General features: G+C 46.5%; 2 long non-coding RNA genes across 2 annotated transcripts; both read right to left on the bottom strand.

Annotated features, from left to right (window-relative positions):
* Nucleotides 1-271: 271 nt before the first annotated feature.
* On the bottom strand, nt 272-2,557 carry LOC134444762 (uncharacterized). The gene is made up of 3 exons (XR_010034094.1): nt 2,486-2,557; nt 2,136-2,197; nt 272-379 (listed from the first exon to the last, which is right to left on the bottom strand). It is a non-coding gene; the product is annotated as an uncharacterized LOC134444762 (long non-coding RNA).
* Nucleotides 2,558-3,037: 480 nt separating this feature from the next.
* LOC134444764 (uncharacterized) lies at nt 3,038-16,614 on the bottom strand. The gene is made up of 3 exons (XR_010034097.1): nt 16,516-16,614; nt 12,361-13,888; nt 3,038-3,106 (listed from the first exon to the last, which is right to left on the bottom strand). It is a non-coding gene; the product is annotated as an uncharacterized LOC134444764 (long non-coding RNA).
* Between the last annotated feature and the right edge of the window lie 886 nt (nt 16,615-17,500).

Below are 17,500 nucleotides of genomic sequence, written 5' to 3'. Positions count from 1 at the left end.
CGGACGCACAGCCGGCCAGACAGAGGCACGGACGTGGGCACAGACAGACGCACGGCCGGCCAGACGTAGGCACGGATGCAGAGACGGACGCACGCACAGCCGGAAGGACGGAGACACGGACGCACGCAGGCACGAACGAACGCACGGACGAGGAGGGAAGAATATAAACCATATAGTTACATGTGAGCAGCTGAGAAATACATTGCGCATTCTATTATATCTGAATTGAAAGTAGTTTACAAACAATGCGAGACTATGAGCATGTTTTTTTATGCATAATTTATACATATTTTTCTTACCCAGTGGTTCATGAAGTTCGTCTTGAACGTAGCAGGACGAAGGATCTGACAGGGTTCATTCCAGCTCCAGTGTACAACATCTAAAACAAAGTGTTCAGAGTGGAGTATCAGCTTTAATGTAAACACAAGTGAGGAAGCAGTCTGTTGGACTGGGATAACTATATTAAATATAATGATTCAGTTTTACTATATAAAATTCTTCATGGCCTGGCCCCTCCTCCTCTACAGATATTTATTACAAAAAGTATAAATAGGGCTACCAGAGTCAGTTCCAGGGGTGATTGCTCTGTTCCATTTAGAAAGTTTTCTCTTACAGTCTCTCACACCTGGAACACAATTCCCAGTATAATTAGAGAACTGCCAACAGTAAACTCATTCAGTAAACAGTTAAAATTGTGGTTACTGGATTGTCGCTGTCAACATAATTTCACATAGCTAGGCTACTAGTACTGGCAGCTGTTCTTTAACTCATTTGTGTATTGTATCTTGTAATTGTATTTTGTATTATTTATTTTTAAAATGTGTGAAATATCTTTGACTCTATAATTTTACAACTGTGTACTATAACTGTATTTTTAGTTTTGTTTTAACCTTGTTTTTTTAAGGAACATCAAACCGGTCAAGGGACAAAAGATGCTAAATACACAAGATTATAGCCATGAGGCTAATTTCCATTTTTGTTTAAATGCTGGTAATATATGCCGTCCCTTTTTAAATAAATAAACTTGTAAACTTGAAGCGAGGACACTGTTGTGGTCTGGATATTTAAGTGAGAGCAGATTCGTACACTGAAAGACAGTAAGGTCAAGCACAAGGAGTTTTTTTTCAGAGAGCAGAGTAGTAGGCGTTTCAGGGTTCTGCCTCCATTAGCGCGTTCAGGCCGACTGAGAACCGCGCTGGAGCCCGTTCCCGCACCTAATCGCGAACCGGCCGTCGTGTTCCCGCCACAGATATTAGCGTTCGCGAACCGGAAAGTTGGTTCGCAATGCGAACCGCAAAATACTAGGTTTTTCTCCATGAACCGTGACGACAGTGTGGCCGTCAGCAGGTTCATCCAGGTAACACAGTCACGTGCGGATTTTGTTCAGAGCCCGGTATGAACATGGGAGGTTCACAGATAAGCACTTTAGTGCCGAACGTAACTGGTGCAGGCACCGGCACAACCTCCATTCTGGACAGCCTGAAAGCCCTACACCAGTGTGCCAGTGAGCACAGGCAGCACTGATGAATACAGAACCCTGAAACAACTGCTCTACTCTATTCTCGGAAAAAAGAACTCCTTGTGCTTACCTTTTTTACATTTCAAGGGTGAGAGCAGGTTGGTACACTGCTACCGAAATACAGCTGAATGACAGTCAAGGAAATTCTTGTCTGAAGGTACATGTACTGTATGCTTATGTACAGGGGTGGAGCTCAAAATTCTGCATGTTAAACCAGCTCTAATAGACCCCCTTTATATTTTATTAACAGGTTTGTGTAAAACTAAAATCTGACTCCCTGTGGGCCCCCGTTATACAGTGAGAATAATAAGTATTTGATCCCTTTCTGGTGTTGTTGGTTTGACATGATCAGATAACTTTAATCGTAGATGTATTCTATCACAGAGAGACAGAATATCAAATCTGGAAAATAACTTCACACAATACATTTTAATTAATTTGTCTTCTTTGTATTTCATTGAGGTAATAAGTATTTGACCCCTCTAGCCAAAGTACTTGTTGGCAAAATCCTTGTTCTCTAGGGCAGAAGTCAGATGTTTGTTTTAGTTGATGACAGGGTTTGTGCAGAGATTGTGTTGAAATTGCTGGTTTACTCAGGGAGTTTACTCTAGCTCACCCTCTGTCCACTGGGTCCTTGAGCGCCTGGGAATCCACCGTTTCCCCTCTCCCCTGGCTCTCCTTCGAACAAACACACACACACACACACACAAACACACACACGACCAACTCAAGACAATGAGACTGACGCAAACAAAATGGCTGCATCCAGTTGTCACTGGCCCCATTTGTGATGCTACACAAATCCCATGTGCACTGCGCAATCACAATGCATTCAATGTATTCAAAATTTCTTACCAGAATGCATTGTAATTTTACAGCACACATGTGCGTTGCACAGATTTGCGCAGCATGCGCCATACACCATCACGAACGTGCTGATGGACAAACAAAAATGGCCATCCTTACCTGTTGTCCTGCGGGTCCCTCTTCTCCTTAGACCCCTTTGGCTCCCTGAGCGCCTTTAGGCCCTCAATCACCCTGGGGGCGAGATGGGGATTCATTGGACAAAATAAAAATCTCCAAAGTTTGTTAAAAAGAAAATCTTGTCACATTTGCCTATTGGGCCTTCTTGCCGCTACACATGGGCAATTTAAAAGGTCCTCAGTAGACATGCCATTCAAATAAAGACATTTTTTTGGAGTGCCTTGGTGAAGAAAAGTTTCTCAGCTCATTTTGTCATGCCCTGCTCTTCGGTTCAAAGGGAATATTGTCCAAACACACAGATATTGAGGATTTTGATGGGAAGGAAAACTCAGGAGATAACATGACCATTATTATGCAAAAGTCAGGGCATTCAAGTTTTACAAATGGGCCTCGCTCTATGTTTATTCCAGGTCAACATCATGTGTGTGGGTGTGTATATACTGTACATGTGTGAGTAATGTGTGACAAGCAGGGATTGATGGATTACACTGTATAGTGTGTGTGTGTGTGTGTGTACGAATGTGTGTATACTGACTGCAGGGCCTGGTGATTCGCCTGGCTCCTGTGGTCCAGTGTTGCACTCCCGACGAAGTCCTGAAGTCCCTGTTACAGAGAAAGAAAGAAAGAAAAGAAAGAGAGCACACACGCACACAATACATGAACAGTGTGCAGCAGATGGCATCACACAAGGACTGACAATGGCATGAAACACTAAATGGCATCGAGAAGTACTGGAATGGTATTGGAAAAAAATAGATGGCAAATTCACTAGAAGAAAATCTACATGGTTTAGGGTTTTTTTTCCATTAGTGACAAGTCAGACTTCCACAGGAAGATGTTGTACAGTATATTCAAATTAGGGGTGGGCATAGATTGATTTTTTTAATCTAGATTAATCTCACTGTAATTATGAAATTAATCTAGATTAATCTAGATTAATCTATATCAAAATGGCTCATTGAGAATAGGCACGCTAGCAAAATAATGCCGAAAAAAACCTTGGGGTTTCTTAAGACAGATGGCGCATTAGACCACAGCTCATCCTCATCTTTTTTTTCCAAAATGCATCTCATCTTCAAAAAATGGTCATGTTGATACTTGGTGTGAAAAGTGTTACGTTGCCGCTCCACTTCCACTAAGCGTCACCACCAAATGAGTCAGACGAGAACGAGGTTTTAAAAGTGAATGATCGTGAGGATTTATTTACAGTGCCGAGAAGTGCTCAAAATGCAAAACAAAAGACTTTCAAAAAGGAAAACAAAACGGGCCATCATAGGCATAACTAAAGATAAATACAATAAACAGAACTGGAGGCAACCTCACGACAAGTTGCAGCAACAATGCTATAAATTCACAGTTCAGAGTAACAGAGTTCTCACCTCTCTCAGAGCCAGTTCCAGACTGAAAAGAAACAAAACCAAACCCTCTAAATACCCCTCCAATTACCCTCTGATTGGCTAAGCTCAAAATGAACAAAGTACAATGATTGGCTGAAACACAAAAGCTAGGAATTCAATAATGGACAGAGATAGGAGAAATGATAATTACATTATTGGCCAAATACCTGCTGAGCTAATTCTACCAATGAGAATGCAATTGGAAAAGATTGGACGAGTCCATTAACCCAAATTCATAAACAAAACAAAAACAATATTCAAAGTGAATATTAAAAATGTAAACATTTCTATCACCATTAACATACATAACAAACATCAGTAAATATTTCTACCTACATTTCCCATCCCAACAGTAAACATAAATTACATAAACATCACGTAAGACAAACACTCACCCCTACAGCGAGTAAACTTTCCCTAGTCCAAGGTGGAACTTAAAAACACAGCTCACCCGAGGTGCGCGCTTCCTACGGGGAATCCATGCCAGACGGACCAGGGAGAAATCAGTGTTGATGTGAGTAGCAACAAATGTGAGTTCGGCAGAAACTAATATTGCACAGGGATGAAGAGTGAAGCAGAATCAGTGGGCCTCTTACTGTTCGCTAGGGTGTTAACATTAAACTGCATTTAACGGTAAAACTGTGTTTGTGGTTTGTAGTGTGTGTCGCTATGTTCAAACTCACCGAGCAGATGCTGCTGCCGGTTCAATGGGGAAACATGCAATTAGCAATTAGCTAGGTGTGGCTATCAGTGTGGTGTATGCTGGGTAGTGTAGTGTATGAGTGCAGGGGGGACGCTACATGAAAAATAACAAACGACAGACATGCCATGGCAATTACACGGACGCAAACAAAAACATAGCCGCTATGAACGGGCTTAAAAAGTGTCACTTTTTACATTTCCTTCCCCCTCTGATGGCTCGGCCCCGGCGGGACGAGACAGAAAGTCTGCCACCGGATTTACTATGCCGGCCCTGTACTTCACCTCAAACCTAAATGGTTGCATAGACCAGTGTTTCCCAACCAGGGGTACGTGTACCACTAGGGGTACGCGACCACACTGCAGGGGGTACTTGGAAAAGTGTTATTATTATAACAAATGTATGGAGCAGCCACATCAGGACAGAGAAAATGATATAGAAAATTAATTAGGGGGTACTCATGGCACAACTAAGAGGCTTAGGGGGTATGCAAGACAAAAAAGGTTGGGAAACACTGGTATACACAAAAACCATCTCGTCACACGTGCATTTGAGTCCTTCATCTTTCCCAACCACTGCAGAGCTCTGTGGTCAGTTTCAAGGGTGAACTCCCTCCCCAACAAGTAATATTTGAAAGTGTCCAACGCCCACTTGACCGCCAGGCACTCTAACTCCACGACCGAGTACCTGGACTCACGTGGGAAGAGTTTTCGGCTTATGTAAGCCACAGGTCTCTGATCCTCTGCCTCCCCCTGAAGCAGGACTGCCCCAAGCCCTACCCCAGAGGCATCGGTTTGCACAGTAAAGTGCTTGTCGAAGTCCGGACTCTGCAAGACAGGTTCGCAGAGCAACGCCCCCTTCAGGTCGACGAACGCCTTCTCATGCACCTCCTCCCACAGCACAGAGTTCGACCCCGACTTCCTAGTCAGGTCCGTGAGAGGTGCAGCTCGAGTGGCAAAGTTGGGGATGAAACGCCTGTACCATCCCGCAAGACCCAGGAACGAGCGTACATCCTTCTTGGTCTGCGGTCTGGCACAGTCTCGGACGGCGGCCACTTTGTCCTTCTGCGGACGAATGACCCCACTGCCCAACACATGCCCCAGGTAGTGCACCTCCTGCTGAGCAAGAGCACACTTTTTGGGCTGGATGGTGAGGCCTGCCTGGTGCAACCGGTGCAGCACCTCCCGCAAGTGCTCCAAGTGCTGCTCCCAAGTGGCGCTGTATATTGCAATATCATCCAGGTAGGCTGTTGCAAAGGCACCAGTGCCCTCCAGGACCTGGTCCATCAGCCTCTGGAAAGTTGCCGGCGCCCCCTGGAGACCAAAGGGCATCACAGTAAACTGGAACAACCCCTGAGGGGTTCTGAAGGCAGTGTATGGCCTAGCTCCTTCAGCCATTGGCACCTGCCAGTATCCTTTGCATAAATCCAAAGTGGTGATGTATCGAGCCTTCCCCAGCCGCTCGATGAGGTCCTCCAGCCTCGGCATGGGGTAGGCATCGAACTGCGATTGTGCATTCACCTGACGAAAGTCGATGCAGAAGCTGATGGTCCCATCCTTTTTGGGAACCAGGACCACCGGACTGCTCCAACTGCTGCTCGACCTCTCGAAGACCCCCAGACGCTGCATCATGTCCAACTCCTCCTGAAGTGTGGGCTGCAGGCGCTTGGGGATGCGATACATCCGTTGTCTCACTGGCTTGCAGTCTTTCAGCGGGATGTCGTGCTCCACCAGGGACGTCCGCCCCGGCTGGTCCTGAAACAGGCCCTCTGGGATGACGGCCTGCAACTCCTGCTGCTGCTGTTCGGTGAGGTGGCTGCAGTCCAGCTCCGCTGGCGCAGCTCTGGACGGGAAGAACTGCTCAGAGGAGTCATCCTCCTCCTCCACCGCTCGAACCAGCAGCTGGTGGCTGAGTGGCTGGTCCTGTCCGTGCCACTCCTTTAACAGGTTGACATGGAATGTCTGCTTTGGCTTTCGTCGCTCCGGCATTTCAATTTTATAAGTCACTGGCCTCATCTGCCGACACACCTGGTAGGGCCCCTGCCACTTGGCCAAGAGCTTGTTCTCTGAAGTTGGCAGGAGTAGGAGAATCTTTTGGCCCGGCTGCAGAGTCCGCTGCTTGGCTCTCTGGTCGTACCACTTGGTCTGTGTCTGCTGGGCCTGCTGCATGTTGTCTGCAAGCTCCTCCATCCTGTCACGCATGTGCAGGACGTAGCTGACGACGCTGCTGCCCCCTGCTGGTTGAGGACTCTCCCAGGCTTCTCTCAGGAGGTCAAGCGGCCCCCTCACCTGGCGTCCGTACAAAAGTTCAAAGGGGGGAAATCCAGTGGAGGCTTGTGGCACCTCCCGGTATGCGAATAGAAGATAGGGCAGCCACTGGTCCCAGTCCTTCGCATTCGCAGCAACAAACTTTCGCAGCATGCTCTTCAACGTGCGGTTGTTGCTCTCCACCAACCCGTCAGTCTGGGGGTGGTAGGGAGTGGTTCTAATACTCTTAATGCCTAGCTAACTGTACATCTGTTTGAGTGTTTTGGACAGAAAGGCTGTGCCTTGGTCAGTAAGCACTTCCTGTGGTAGGCCTACACGGGAAAACAACTGTAGTAGTGTGCGTGCAATGGCGCCTGCAGTGACTTTGCGCAAAGGGAACGCCTCGGGGTATCGCGTTGCATAGTCACATACTACCAGTATGAATCTGTGGCCTGACCGTGTGCGTTCAAGTGGTCCTACAATGTCAACTGCTATGCGGTGGAATGGTGTGCCTATGATGGGTAGTGACATCAGTGGTGAGGGTTTGACCTTGTGGCTGCTTGCTAGCTGACATGTGGGACAACTCCTGCAGTGCTGCTGAACATCTACGTACAACCCTGGCCAGTGAAAACGTGCGGCTACTCTCTCAAGGGTCTTCACGCTACCTAGATGTCCCGCCCACGGAATATCATGACTCAATGCTAGCACTTTAGCTCTCAGACTCTTTGGTACCACAAGCTGCTCTACTCTGCCATCCTCTGGTTGGTGATAGAGCAGACCCCCCCTCACAAAATAGTACTCTCCAGTCAACTCTTTGGCAACACCAGTTTCAACTCCATCAATTTCAGTTACTTTCTTAAAAACATCTTCCAACGTAACATCATCTTTTTGTAAAGTAGCAAAATCACTGGGTAACTCCCACAATCCAGCCCCCGGTAACTCTTGGCCCGCCCCCTCTAGTGGAATGTTTTGCACGGTTCCCAATAGTTTCTCTCTCCGCTTCTGCCTGCGGGTTTTCAGAACTTTGGGCTGCTTTGGGGGTTCAATGTCAGTGTTGCTGTATGGCATGTGGTCTAGGAGGTTTTTGTTCACAGCCTGTTCAGGGGTTTCCCCTTGACCACCCTTGGCTTGGGCTCTGGTCACCACCAGGCTAACCGGCTTTGAGGCCTTCACCAGTTCAGGAAGTATCAGCACATCCTGGCCCAACACCACAGGATGGCTTAACCCCTTCACTACCCCCGCCGCAAGCCTATAGGCCTGACCTCCAACCTCCACACAGACCTCTGCAACAGGGTAAGTATGTTCATCGCCATTTACACAGCAAACCCTCAGTTTCCGTTCTCCCAAGGCCTCATGGGCCTCCACTAGATGGGGCTGTACCAGAGTTTGGGTGCTACCAGTATCCAGCAAAGCTACTGTAGACTGACCATTAACAACAACAGGGGTGGTCTGCACTTTCCCCAAGCATTCTACCTGCTCCCCCCCAGGTCTAGGTAGCCCAACCATTCCTGTCCCCTTGGCTACTCTAACGGGGCAATTTCTGGCTATGTGGCCTGCCTGGCCACAAAAATGGCATACAAAAGGGACTCTAGTAGGTGCATTTGTGGATGTTGCGGGTGGCTTAGCATGTGTGCTAGGTGTTGTGTATGTTCTAGGCTGTGCAGAAGGAGTAACAGTGCGAGTGTTGGTGTCTGTAGGTCTACTCTGCCCAGATGTACTAGGACCAACTCCACTACCCAACCCCCCAGGTTTACCTCCAGGTGGCGGTCGGTTGGTCCTCTGGAACCTGAAGTTCTTGGGTCCACGTCTGGCCGACAGGAACGCCTCCACCCACTCTGCAGCTTGCTGGCCTGTTGTTGGCTTGTGCTCCTTCACCCACACACGTACATCAGGGGCCAGGGAACGAAGATACTGCTCCAGCACGATGATTTCCCCGACGTCCTCCACCGTCTTCCCTGCTGGCTTGATCCATTTCTTGTAGAGGTCTTTCAGTCGATGGTAGAGCTCCCTGGGTGTCTCCCCTTGGACGATGTCTGGCTCCCGGAACCTCTCCCTGTAGATCTCTTCATTAATGTCGTATTTCATGAGGATGGCTGCCTTGACTTTGCTGTAGTCCATCGCTTCACCGACGTCCATTGCTACGTATGCAGCGCGTGCCCGGCCTGTCAGGTAAGGTATCAGGTACACCGCCCACTCTGTTCGTGGCCACCTGTAAGCCGTTGCCAGTCTCTCAAACGTGGTGAGATATTGTTCGATGTCATCACTTTCTTCTAACTTTGGAACAGCTGCTCTTGTCCAGGCTACTGGCGTGGTTACTGGTGGATCTGTTGCTGGCCCGCGCGGCGCTGCTGGGGTGTGCTGGTCTGCTTGTCGGTCCTCTGGCGCTGGTGGGTCTTCTGCTGGGTGCTGGGGTCCTTCAGCCTCGCCCCTCTGGTTCTCACCCTGCTCAGCCCGGCGCCGACCTCCATCACTGGCAGCCCTTCGCCCCTCCTCCAGGTCGTCTCGAAACTGGTTCATCTGGACCTGCACATTGCGCCACCGCTGCTCCTGCTTCATGGCTTCTTTCTGCTGGGTCTCGAATGACTTCTGGATGAGCTGGTAGAGGGCCTGCAGGTCTCGCATCTGTGGCTCCTCCGCCTGCAGGTTTGGCATCTGTAGGTCCTCCTCTGGAGCGACCTCTTGCTTCCCTCCGGTGGCTCCTTCTTCACTCACATCAGCTGGCTGGTTCATCATGGTAGTTTGCCTCACAAGGCGCCGATACATGACCCAATGGTGGTGCGCTTTCTCCAATGCTCCACCAGGAGAGCGTTAGGAACCCGCTTTCTGACACCAAATGTGAAAAGTGTTACGTTGCCGCTCCACTTCCACTAAGCGTCACCACCAAATGAGTCAGACGAGAACGAGGTTTTAAAAGTGAATGATCGTGAGGATTTATTTACAGTGCCGAGAAGTGCTCAAAATGCAAAACAAAAGACTTTCAAAAAGGAAAACAAAACGGGCCATCATAGGCATAACTAAAGATAAATACAATAAACAGAACTGGAGGCAACCTCACGACAAGTTGCAGCAACAATGCTATAAATTCACAGTTCAGAGTAACAGAGTTCTCACCTCTCTCAGAGCCAGTTCCAGACTGAAAAGAAACAAAACCAAACCCTCTAAATACCCCTCCAATTACCCTCTGATTGGCTAAGCTCAAAATGAACAAAGTACAATGATTGGCTGAAACACAAAAGCTAGGAATTCAATAATGGACAGAGATAGGAGAAATGATAATTACATTATTGGCCAAATACCTGCTGAGCTAATTCTACCAATGAGAATGCAGTTGGAAAAGATTGGACAAGTCCATTAACCCAAATTCATAAACAAAACAAAAACAATATTCAAAGTGAATATTAAAAATGTAAACATTTCTATCACCATTAAAATACATAACAAACATCAGTAAATATTTCTACCTACATTTCCCATCCCAACAGTAAACATAAATTACCTAAACATCACGTAAGACAAACACTCACCCCTACAGCGATTAAACTTTCCCTAGTCCAAGGTGGAACTTAAAAACACAGCTCACCCGAGGTGCGCGCTTCCTACGGGGAATCCATGCCAGACGGACCAGGGAGAAATCAGTGTTGATGTGAGTAGCAACAAATGTGAGTTCGGCAGAAACTAATATTGCACAGGGATGAAGAGTGAAGCAGAATCAGTGGGCCTCTTACTGTTCGCTAGGGTGTTAACATTAAACTGCATTTAACGGTAAAACTGTGTTTGTGGTTTGTAGTGTGTGTCGCTATGTTCAAACTCACCGAGCAGATGCTGCTGCCGGTTCAATGGGGAAACATGCAATTAGCAATTAGCTAGGTGTGGCTATCAGTGTGGTGTATGCTGGGTAGTGTAGTGTATGAGTGCAGGGGGGACGCTACATGAAAAATAACAAACGACAGACATGCCATGGCAATTACACGGACGCAAACAAAAACATAGCCGCTATGAACGGGCTTAAAAAGTGTCACTTTTTACACTTGGTGATGTAAAAAAATCACTGCAATATGTGTAAAGTGTGTCCAATATGTTAGGAAGCATTTACAGTTATAAGATACTGACATTTCAAAATGAACAGCTATAGGCCTAAGTTGTAGAGGCAAATACAGATAAATCTATCAAACATTTAGGCTATTGAAACAAAATTACCTCAACAATTCAGCATTTCTAATGGGGAGAGAGAGAGAGAGAGAGAGAGAGAGAGAGAGAGAGAGAGAGAGAGAATCTGCCACTGACTGGTAAAAAGAGCAGCGGCTCCTTTAAGAGAGGGAGGAGCTGTGCGCGCAGCAGGCACAGCAGCCCTCAGCAGAGCCAGGCTGGCTATCTAGAACCTACAGCACTGGCACACGGCGATTTGGCCTAAACCTGACAGCTGTTCTCAGAGTTAGAACACCAGAGGAGTTACAACTCGAAATGAATTCAGTTTGCAAAAAAAAATAATTAAGCGCGACAACCGCGAGGATTAGGCTATTAGGTAGGCTACCGTTTGACATGAGAATATCTCACTGAGTCGCAAATGTGCGCGATTGCAACACAAACATTCAGTGACAGTAGATATTGACAATCTTCAAAATGCACATCACACGGATTGTTTTGCAATTATGGCACAGGCAAGATTTCTGGAAGATGTTTAGGCTATGTGTCCCATGTAATGCGTGAGGAAATGTAGGCTATGTCGGGCTGGTAGCCTACTCACACACAATAATGTCTCTCTATGCTTCACCTCAAACAATAACGTCTTTTTAGTCTACCACTTATGAAAAAGCACTCAAACAACACCTACCACGGCAGAGGGATTAATGTTTACAGCATGTAAACACTTCATATTTAGTAAGTTTGCTGAAGCAACAGGTGGAGAGGAGAAACGACTGGAGCACCGTCTGAAAGCGTCTGTCAATTAAACGCTACGGTGACGTGCATACCCAAACTCCAAACCTATATTTTGAGAATAGATTAACGTGCAATATTTTCCTTATCATGCGACAAGAGTCTCACATTATCGCAGCACGTTAACGCCGGTAACGGCCCACCACTAATTCAAATAAATGTATGCAATAAATCCACAGCACCAAGGCTTAATTTCATATAAGGTCTGATTAAGGGCCATCAAAATAATGAAAGCCCTGGTGTTGCAGACTTTACTGCTTGTTTTGAGTGTATGCATTAGTCCAGCATTCAGGCTGGTTTTATGTGGATGTATGTTTTTCACATGTTTCAGGCCTTGATTACATGTACATATGCAGATATTTTTAAAAGCGAATATTTATTTTATCTCTTTACATATAAACACAGCATGTCGATCAAATGAAACACCCTACTGACAGGTGTACCTTAGAAATCTCCACTTAAACTCTAAAAATCTATTTTAGGAAATTGAAGCTCTGTTCACGTGCAAAAAAGACGAATGTATTCCAAAAATATAAATATTACGTGTAAACTGGGTCTTGCAGCATGTTGTGTACCCACCCTCTCTCCTGTGCATCCAGGAGATCATGGCTGTCCCACCTCCCTTCTGAGGTCTGGTGTACATGCGTACGCTGCTGCATCCAACCCTGTCTGTGGGTCTGTGAGGTCCTGGTTGTCCCACCTCCCCTCTGAGGCCAGTCGTGGCACTGCCCCCATTCCCCTCCCGACACTCAGGAATCCCTCAGCCGGTTTCCATGTCCATGAAACTACCCCAACCAGCCTTCCCAGACGACCGAAGCACCCTTCGTTCAACAGTTCTTGGACCGCTGCCACTGTTGGCAGTGGAGCCCGGAGCTGGCCCACGCGCCGCCCCAGACTGCAACCGGGTGCCTTGCCCCCCGCTGAGCCCGGACGAGCACTGCAGTGAATGCCCTCCTCCGCACAGCGAGACCACCTCCCACCTGCGCAGCAAGGCATTCCACTGACCTGGTGGACCCACCCCAAGGTAGTCGAAGGAACTGTGGACCGGACCGCACCGCGGGAACCTCCAGCCAGGCATCAGGACAGGCCCTGCGCATGACAATGCCTCCGCCGCCCAGAACCACTAACTTAAGCCAAGCCTCTACTACTCTTCTCTACTCTACTCTCCTCTACTCTACTGACTGACATTGGTGATCCAGGTTCTCTGAACATTGCAGACATCATCAGGCTAGTCCCGAAGACCTTTTTGAAAGCACAACGGTGCACAGTTCCTTCAGTGGTCAACAAAGCCAGTAAAAGACCCTGCGTTACAAGCAAGAGACAGTGTCACTAGAATGCAGAGGAAAACATTCACTACAGTACTCATACTCGAAGTCGACTGAAGGCACAACACCCAATTGCAGTCAGGGACAACGCACAGTCCAAGTCCAGAACTCCCCCACCCACAGTAGCAGCAATCCAAGATCTATTGGACGAAAGGCACTTCAGCAGTCCAAGGCAGCTGATCGGGACAGTTTCTAGACATGGAGAGCGGCTAAAAGGATCCTAAATGTCAAGAGAGGATATGAAGGGGGAGGCAGAACCTTCTGAACCTTTTTTCCAGGTTTTTTTTTCTTTTTTTTTTTAAGTGGGAGGCAGAAGATTTTTTTGGCCTGTTTTTTTTCCTTGAGCTTGTTTTTTTCCCCTCTTTTGTTCAAGCTTTATCCTACAGGCCCCCAGGTGAAGTGTCTTCTCTCTGTTGGGTTGTGGTGTGAGTGGAGTCTGAGTCTTGGTCACTGGCAGCAGAAGGCTGTTCACTGGTCAGCGACGTGATGCACTCTTTAGACGGTGGTCCACTGCGACCCATTGGTGCAGCGGTGATGCATTGGCAGTCGGCGGTTTCCAATGGTGCATCGGTTTTCCACTCTGGCGGTTATTCACTGTAGAAGTTGTTCCACTGTCAAGTGTATGTAAGCACTGGGTTTCCACACTGAAGGACTGTACACGGACACAGGATTCCCCTCGTCTTGTCTTTTTCCGTGACGTCAGTGGTGTTGATGTTTTGAAGTAGTGGTAGTAGTAACAGACGGAGGAATTGTAGAACAGTAGACCAGAATAGGTGTAAAACCTTTAAACATATAAACACAAAATAAAAGAATTAAATAAACCACACATACACAGTAGGCATGTCACGACATCACCTACAATCCAGACACTTTCCGCGCTACTGCGGGTAGCCTACACCAAGTAAAAACTCCCGAGCCACGTTGCATGGGGCTTAATGGTCAATAAGCCCCACGTCACTACAAGACAAGTCCAACAGGTGGACAAAGATGCGTCCGCCTGTGCATTGCAGTCTTGTGGACACAGGAGGGAATTCCAATTTTAAGACAGCATTTCAGACGGACCGACAGACCACCTTATAGAGATAATAGGACACATCTGAAAACATGAGGTCAACCAGGTGAAATTACAGTAGCGGTCAGAATGAATGGTTATATGGATGTAGGCCTATCCTCTCGTTTCCGCACTGCTGGCACACAACCTTTTGACTACACAACTCGTACAGAGAATGTAAGCTCCAGGCTACCCTGCAGTACAAACAAAGCAATTTGAAACCATTTGAAACAAAATGCCACATGTGTCGGGACTCACTAGTTTCACACGTGTCGGCCAGGATGGGTGGGATTTGGGTTGTGCATATAGCCTACTCGTGCACTAGAGCTGAGGTCAGTGGCAACATGCAAGAGGGTTTTTTTTATTAGTTTAATATATTTGGTCCACATAGGCCTACAAAAACATTACTTTAAATCTCAAACACCATGGTTCTACTATGCCTCATTTTCAATAACTGGACTAGGCTACCAGTAGGCCTAAAGCAATGGCACACTGCTAACTGTTAGAATAACAGTTAGGCCTAAATAAAATTGCATCGATAAAGTTACATGGAGTAGGCTATTATGGCATATAGTAGGGCTGTAACGATACACTCAACTCACGATTCGGTTTGTATCACGATTCATGACCTACGGTTCGATACACCCTTCGATTTTACATTTGCCAACATTATAAACTTTATGAATAAAAACCATGATAGTGCTTCCAAGCATCATCATTATTATATAGAAACTTTTTAAAATTATTAGCAGCCTCTTGTAACCTATTCTACCAATAAACTATCACTTCATATCATGTGGTTGTTTTCTGGGCAGATGGGTATCAAAACGTTAAAAGAGCCTCTTTGTATCGCGATACAGTATCGTGAGTCTGTGTATCACGATTTCTCGGTTCGATACAATATCGTTACAGCCCTAGCATATAGGCTTAATAGGCTATGTTGACAACGAGGTTCTTTCTTATTAGGCCAAATTATTTTGTCAACCTACAAAAAAATACATGTAGGTTTATTCCCAAACATAATGCTTCCAATAGCCTATGGCTCGATTGCAATAACGGGACCTTCTGGACTTCTAGTCAAAATTTTGACAATATCGAGTTGCTTCGGGTAGGCCATTATGTAATATGCTGATAGCCTAGGCTACATTGCATTTAACCATATAGCCTATAGATATCAAGTTGACGGTTTTGCTTGGATTTTTGTTCAGTTTTGTTTGATTTAGGTCCAACCTTTGTGAATTATGTGTTAACTAGAAATGCACTCAGAGAGTGCAAACCTCCGCCGAGGAAGCTGAATTTGGTTGTAATATTTGTGACATGTGGTGGTGTAATCCATGCATGCCTAGGCTATTTATAGGCTAGGCCTACAGTGTTCAGAGAAGTGAACATTCAATTTTAACCAAATTATGTGTCTCTTTTATTAGCTAAGGCTTATGTCACCTCACCTGGTTTGGTATTAGTTCACCTGTGATTGGCAAAATGTGATTGGTCATGCCATAGGTATAGGCCCTGATTCGGAAAATATTGTATCCCATCGCTATACTGTAGCCTGGTGTCATTGTTCATTCATTGTGTTGCATGATGCATGATGCCTTTCATCACATAATTGTTTTGCCACAATATTAAATAGCGCAGCTATTAATATCAATCCATAATATAGCCTATAGTGAATGATATGACTACGGGGGTACCTTGGCCTTTGAGAACGATTTGGTATCACTGTCAAACACAAGCTTTGATTAACCTTAAATGTAGTGAACTGGATACCGTTCCCTCCTTGGCGCTGTCTGTTCATCATTGATAGCAACCACACCGTTATTAGGCTATTTTTTTCCTCCCTCCGTGGGCTACAAACTTCAACAGGCGAGAGAAAGCTGATTTGGTTGACATGGAAAACACTCGGAGAACAATTAACTCCGCGAAAGTTGTGACGATATGCATGCCATTTAACCTACATTTACGTTATGTTTGGGTGCTATTTATTGACTATGCACCAGCAAATCCGCGCGCTGTGCATTCTGTTTGGCTTAGTGACTGTCGCAACACAACTTTATTTAACCTTTCATGTAGAGAACTGGGTACCTTTCCCTCCTTGGCGCTGTCTGTTCACTGTTAAACACTGTTCGCCGTTATTAATATCTCCAACCTTCGTGAACTTCAGGGAAACACTCGGAGAGCAATTAAACTTACAACATTACAAACAGTGGGAAACAAAGGAAGAACACTGTCCAACACTACCACACAATAGCCTACACTGTTGTGAGACAAATGCGGTTTAAATGACACTTAAGGCCTACGTCTCGCCACAAATGAACAAAAAGTTCTACCACGAAGTAAAATAAAACCACAAGTGCTTACCAGCTCCCCCTGACAGGTTCCCAGCGTCACGCGTTAGCACAGTATTTCCAAATTATTGAAGTCAAGCACAACAAGCTTGTGTCTTTCCAAAACCTTCTTTCTTCTTCTTCATTCACGTTTATTGGCGGTTGGTTTCCGACGTGGAGCATTACCGCCACCAACTGGTGCAGTTATGTAAACTCTCTGCTTAGTTATGGAGCCTTGAGGATGACATTTTTCGGGAATTCCCGTGGGACACGTGATTCCTCCGGGATACACGTGAAACAGGAGTCAAACATTTATCCATCTCGTGATTGGGACAGGACAGGAATAATATTCCACGGGAGTGGGCAGGAGAGGGAAGGGTTAAATAGGATGATTACTGTTCTGAATGTCGGCTATTTCAAACCTTTCATTCGCATTTTCGCTCCTTAGTGCATGATTGCGAGAGCTGCGCATTTTCCCTGACTCCTGCGGGAGGTCCTCGCATATAGCCTAGTCTTCATGTCCGACAACGTCAATGCGTCAATGGGAATGCGCTATAAAAACGGTCCTCAATGTTATTTGAATGTTGAATTCCATGTTGGCAATAATTGAGGAACTTCTGTCCCCGTTGCAAACAGACCAGAGAAAGAACAACAGACTCGCATGGCATCAGTCAAGGCGCGCACGATTGATTTAATAATAATAATAATAATAATAACTTGGTTTTATATAGCGCCTTTCAAGGAACCCAAGGTCGCTTTACATTGCGGGGGCGGGGGCGGGGGGCGGGGGCGGGGCGGGGGGGGGGGGGTTGAAGGGGCAGGGTAAGGGTCATTGAAGTTAAAGTCCATATGCCTCTGTGAATAGATGTGATTTAAGGTGCTTCTTGAACCTGGCCAGTGTGGGGGCCTGGTGTATGTTGGGAGGTAGACTGTTCCAGAGCGTGGGGGCAGCAACACAAAAAGCTCTGTCACCAACAGTACGGAGTCTGGCTCGGGGGATGATGAGATTGTCCTTTTCA

Source organism: Engraulis encrasicolus, unplaced genomic scaffold (assembly GCF_034702125.1).
Source record: "Engraulis encrasicolus isolate BLACKSEA-1 unplaced genomic scaffold, IST_EnEncr_1.0 scaffold_71_np1212, whole genome shotgun sequence".
Classification (NCBI taxonomy): Eukaryota; Metazoa; Chordata; class Actinopteri; order Clupeiformes; family Engraulidae; genus Engraulis; species Engraulis encrasicolus.
Note: the sequence above shows the minus strand (reverse complement) of the source record. Positions and strands in the feature narration are given on the sequence as shown.